The following is a 6,646-nucleotide window of genomic DNA, read 5'->3' as shown; positions in this document are numbered from 1 at the left end:
TATGATGACGTCTCCTCTCAATGGCAGTCCTTCTCATTTTTTTTTCCTTTTTTTTTCTTTTCTTTTTGTCTTTTATCTGACGGCGTAAACTTGTTCCTTCCCTATCGGGCTTCCATTGTTCACGGTAATGATGTTGTGTCTTTGCTTTAATGACTCATTGATAAAGTGTTTTTCAAGAGGGGGGACTTTTTTTGTTTCGTCTTTTTTTTTTTATTGTGTTATGTTGACAACCGTAATGAAGGCAGTGTTTGTTGTGTTTCTGGAGTATTTCTGCGGTTTTCTTTGTGTATTTGTTCTTTCTTTTTGTTGATTTATTTGTTTGTTTGTTTGTTTCTGGTTAGTACTGTAGTAGAGATTGTTATTAATTATAGTAGTAGTAGTAGTAGTAGTAGTAGTAGGAGAGGAGGACAGAGTGAGGGTAATAGCAGAAGTAGTAGTAGTAGTAGTAGTAGTAGTAGTAGTAGTAGTAGTAGTAGTAGTAGTAGTAGTAGTAGTAGTAGTAGTAGTAGTAGTAGTAGTAGTAATAATAATAATATAAAAATCACCACCACCACCACCACCACCACCACCACCACCACCACACACCACCTCCGTAAGTTCCCTCACCTGCGTTCTTTAATTAACACTTCCTCAGACACTTTGCCTCACCAATCTCGCTCTTTAATTAAGGTGGCGCCCGGCAGCTCCAAGCCAGCGGGAAAAAAAGAAAAAAAAGACGAAGAACACAGAAAAGAAGAGACACTATTTTGATATCCACAACACACCATACGTTAGGGCAAGTCAAGGATGGTGAGCTACACTATCACTGTCATTAACCCCACTATTACTAATCTCACTATTCTCACTATTAAAAAAAGGAGAGAGTAAGAGAAAGAGCAACAAAAAAGACGCTATTTCTTATATCAAGTAATAATAGTGTAATACAACGATGATGTGATTCACTATCTTTATCACTATCATCACTATTACCCCTCTCACTATCCTGTTTAAAAAAAAATAAATAAAAAAGAGAAAAATACAAAAACTCGCCATTTCTCATCCTCACAACACACTACAAGTTGAAGCAGGGCAAGGATGGTGAGCTGCACTGTCCTAATCACCATCACTATCACTGCTACCTTCATTATCCTCAATATTAATAGATTTAGTCAGTTTGAGATGGAAATAAGTAAAGAGTTGAGTAATTTGGCATGATTGTGGCTCAGAATTGATGGCGATAGTGAGGGAGGAGTCAAAAATCATCATTCACTATCATCACTATCTATGGAAACTCGATAGTGAATGATAGTGAACAGTATGACTGGGAAGCGATAGTAAGAGGATAGTTACGTTACCATTCACTATCATCACTATTTGCAATAACCCAATGTGAATCATAGTGACAAGGCATCACATTACAATTCTTCACCATCACCATCATAGCACTGTCATCACCCGCACTATTACCATCATTATTTACAACACACAACACCAACAGGGAGAGGAAAGGAGGAAGTGTCACTACTCATCATCATTATTTTTCACTATCCATCAATTTCCTCCACTTTGAAAAGAGGGGAGGGTTTCCTTATAGATGGAACGAGAAATAGGCTTATAGTTAAAAAAAAAAAAAAATGAATAAAACCAAAGAATAAGTGGAGTAAATTTTATCAGACTACTACTACTACTACTACTACTACTACTACTACTACTACTACTACTACTACTACTATACTTAGCACATTTACCACCTCTGGTTTCCTCCTGTTCTTGTTACGCCATATGAAAAATAAAATGTAAATAAATATACAAACAAATAGATAAATAAATAAGTTAGCGATTAAGTACATAAATAAAAGATTCACAAGCATTTATTAACTCATCTAGTCAAAGCAACCCAAGAATTCCCAATGCAGTGATTCGAGAAAAGAAAAAAAAACGAAAAAACGAAAAGTAAGCAAACTGATAAATAAATAAAACAAAGAAACAAGGTCACAAATATGGCGTCACTTGCTTAGCCAATCCAAGCCAAGATTTCTCACACTAACTCATAAAATAAACACAAAAACTCAAGGAAGGACAACAACACACAAAAAAATAAAATATCATCACAGAAAACCTACACACACACACACACACACACACACACACACACACTGATAAACCCACGAGGTAAATAAGGAAAAACACATAACCCAAGCTGGGAACTTACACTTATGAATACAAGGTTGAGGAAAGAAAAAAAAAAAGGATAGGGGAAAAAAATAATGATTCCACCTAAATAATTGGAAAAGTTTATCTAGGGAAGGTAATTGGGTAGGTAATCTCATTATCATCAGAGGCAGTGCAATTTTTTTCCCTCCCTTCCCTTTTCCTCTCTCTCTGTTTCCAAAGTACGTAATTAATTATGTCACCTGTGCCATTTAGGGGAAAAATTAGATGCATCCTTCGCACTCGTGGGGAAATATTTATATCCAGGAGTGAGGGCATGCCGAAGTTTCCCTGATTCTCTCTCTCTCTCTCTCTCTCTCTCTCTCTCTCTCTCTCTCTCTCTCTCTCTCTCTCTCTCTCTCTCTCTCTCTCTCTCTCTCTCTCTCTCTCTCTCTCTCTCTCTCTCTCTCTCTCTCTCTCTCTCTCTCTCTCTCTCTCTCATTGTATATCCAGTTTGCTTCCTCTTACATTATATTCACCTTCTCTCCTCTTATCTGCTTGTCTCCTTTTGATGTGCTTAGCTTCTGTTATACCAATCTAAATACATCAATAAATAAATGGTTTGCTGATTAAGAAAGTTACATAACAAAAGGATCTGTACTAACTTCTCTTCCTCCCCTTTCTCCTCTCTACCTGCTTTCCTCCTCTCCCTCTATCTCCCTACATATTTATCTCTTCTCTTTTCGCCTAAAGTGCAAAGGAGAGCGCCTCGGATGTTCACCTCACTCAGAGACAAGGAGAAATATGAAAAATGCTCTTTCTGGAATCTTGAGGAAAAATTATAACCTAATTACGAATGATTTGTGAAGTGTAATTAGAAAGATTAGCCATAATTGCTTCCCGGAAAGTCCTTTGTTAATCCTTGAAAGGGTAAGGACTTTTCAAAACATCCATCTTAGCAAACTTCTGAAGAAAAAAAAAAAAATCGGAATAATAAAATATTGCTCTTAATATTTTCCTTAAACTAAAGTGAAAGCACACGCCACTATCAAAAAAAAAAATAAAATAAAATAAAAAAAAATCACATCAACAATAACTAAAAATATGTAAACTCTTGCGTTTTAAATGAATACCAAGGAAACTTTAGGGATCCCTGATAATTCGTCTTATCTTTACATCAATCACTACAACAGCCTTCCCAGCAGGTGAGGGCGTGCACTGACCCGAGATAATGAGGAACACAATAAAAGACAAAGGAAAGAACAAACAGCAGCAGATAATTTGGCCCTTATGAACGTGGCTATGAAACACAAGACAGTATCATCTCATCACTGCCCCCCCCCTCTCTCTCTCTCTCTCTCTCTCTCTCTCTCTCTCTCTCTCTCTCTCTCTCTCTCTCTCTCTCTCTCTCTCTCTCTCTCTCTCTCTCTAAGACCATTTAAACGTCAAGATTCATAAGGAGTTTTGAAAGAGAAAAGCAAGGAATCTCAGTTTACATTCCTGTTTCTTTGTTCTCTCTAAATCACAACCATTTCAGACTCAAACGTCAAGATTTATATGAAAAAACTTTAAAAAGAAAAGCTACAAGTCTATTTCACTCTTTCTCCCCTAGAGCGGCAGTTAAGATGGCTTTCTTTCTCTTTTCTTTTTTTTTTTTTTTTTAATCTATTTTGGTTCCCTGGTACACCCTTTACCTGACAACCTCCCCAGGACACCCAGACTTCAAGATTCAAAGGAACATTTAAAAAGAAAAGCAAAGAATCGGTTATATATTTTTTTTTTTTTTTTTTTTTTTGCCAGAGATGGAGAAGAGATGCTATTTTCTGGTATTTCTGGGGCTTTCCCTTTATTTTTTCTTTCTCTCTCTCTCTATTTTGTTTGCCGTGTTGATCCTGCTTCACACATATAAAACACGTGTCCCCAGGCAGTGGTTGGACGTACTGCACTGCGCCGCTTTGCCATTTAACCTTCAGAACGAATGAAACCACAGTAACAACTTTTAAACCTCAACAATTCAAGGTGTGGTTTGGTTCACACGCCACTTCTACCAAAAAATACACTTCCCTCTCTCTCAGTAAATACAAATATTGCACTACGTTAAAAAATAAAAGTGAAGTGAATCGCGGGAAATTTGTCATATATCAGTTCAGAAATTGCGATAAAGAAGAGAATTTTGTGACTGGAGAGTGTATTAGCGAAGACTTATGTGTTATTATCATTTTTTTATTTATTTATTTTTATTCTGAAACAAAAATAAGCAATGAAAATGTTTAGAAGTGCATGTCAACTTGTTTTATATACAATTCGGTTTAAATCAGTCCATAAATTGCTATAAAAGAAAGGATGTTTGTTATAGGAGAATTTAGTGTTATTTTTTTTTCACTTGTAAACATGAAAATAACAATTAAAAATATTCCAGACAGCATTTTATCACTGTTTATATTCAATTCATCCTATAGACTCCATTAATTCCTATAAAGAAAATTTTATTATACGAAAATCATGTGACACTTAATAATGTGTTGTTCCTTACCTTGTTTTTTTTTTTTTTTTGAAACATGAAAATAGCAATTAAAAAATATTCAGAATTGCAAAATGTCACTTTTATATTTTTGTTCAGACATTAATTTAATGAAGTGCCTTACCAGTTAATTACAATTTATCTAATTACAATGGCAACAGCAGTAGGGTTATTATTATTATTATTATTATTATTATTATTATTATTATTATTATTATTATTATTATTACTATTATTATTATCATCATTATTATCGTTATTATTATCATAACTATCTTTCATCAGAAAAACCCCATTCCTTTGCTCTCTCTCTCTCTCTCTCTCTCTCTCTCTCTCTCTCTCTCTCTCTCTCTCTCTCTCTCTCTCTCTCTCTCTCTCTCTAAACACACACACACATAACTACCACCACCACCACCACCCCCCCCACCACCACCACCACCACCACCACCACCACCAGACACCCAAACAACAATGCTAATAAAAGCAATAACAACTCCAGACCATTCAATGCCCCCCCTCCATTGGGTTACTGAAGGTCGGTGTTTTAATCTGTTTTGATAAAGGGTGGTCCACGAATTTCCAGCAGAGAAACACACGGGTCGGAGGAAGAGTGCGTGGATAAAAGACAATTATAAAATGAGAAGAGTGGATGATTCGAGTTATGTGTGAGGTGGAAGGGAGGAAGGGCTGTGGAGTGGATAGTGGAGGGGGGAGTGGGTAAGGGAAGGGGAAAAGAGTGAGTAAGGGAAGGGAAGGGGAAGGAAGGGGAGAGAAAGGAAGGGGAGGGAGTCGGTAAGGGAAGAAGGTATGGAAGAAAAAGGAAGGGAAGAGAGGGGAGAAGGTATAGAGAGGGTAGAGAAGGAAAGGGAAGGAGAGAAAGGAAGCTAAGGAAAAGGAAGGGAAGAGGAGTGTAGGAAAATGAAGGTAGGATACATACACAAAACAAATAATTTTCAAAACATAACACTTTATATCGACACAAATTCTCTCTCTCTCTCTCTCTCTCTCTCTCTCTCTCTCTCTCTCTCTCTCTCTCTCTCTCTCTCTCTCTCTCTCTCTCTCTCTCTCTCCCCCCTAATCGTAAATCTGAAAATCAAAAAGTTTTCGTTTTTTGTAACTTTTTTTAATCCTTTCCATCCCCATACAGAGCACATTATCACAAGTTAATGCTGCAATTCCCCAAATACTTTGCAAAAAACAGAACATTGACCAAAATACTGACACGTGCATTGCTACAGTCCAAACTGCGCATTTCTGTCTTTACTATGCGCCTAAAATTAACACCTTTTAAAAGCACAAGCAGGAAATTTCTACAGATTCACTAAATAGAGCAGCAATACCTTAAAACACACACACACACACACACACACACACACACACACACACACACACACACACACACACACACACACACACACACACACACATTGCTAAAAAATAAAATCGACAAATTAAAAGACATTCAACTATAAGCCTAAAACAAACACCTTTTAAAAGCACAAATAGGAAACATCTACGGATTTAACCAATGTAACACGAATACCTTTAAGAAAAAAACATTACAAGAAAATCAACCAAAACCAAAATCATTTCTTTCGTATATTAAACAAGGGAGACTTTTCAAATTAAGCGCCAACAAACACCAAGGAGGCAATTGTTTTTTATATATAAAGCACTAACAAAACAAATAAGGTACATATAGAAACACAAAACCAAACACACACACAAACACACACACACACACACACACATTCTTATTCTTCCTTATCAGACCCACAACCATATAACACTCAAATACAACACACTGAGTCCTCCTTCAAATTTAATGCCGTCAAATTATTTATTCCACATCTTCCTGCTGCCATTATACTTGCAAGTGGAGCAAGTGGAGAGCTCATTTTTCGTCCTACCTCTCCAGTTACGTGTCCCAAGTTTCCCTTCTCAACTTTATTAAACTTGCTAATAAATTCATACACTTGCTTCCCTTATCACTCG

The sequence above is a fragment of the Scylla paramamosain genome, chromosome 34 (genome assembly GCF_035594125.1).
Source record: "Scylla paramamosain isolate STU-SP2022 chromosome 34, ASM3559412v1, whole genome shotgun sequence".
Taxonomy (NCBI): Eukaryota; Metazoa; Arthropoda; class Malacostraca; order Decapoda; family Portunidae; genus Scylla; species Scylla paramamosain.
The sequence above is the reverse complement of the archived record's forward strand: the minus strand, read 5'-3'. Positions refer to the sequence as shown.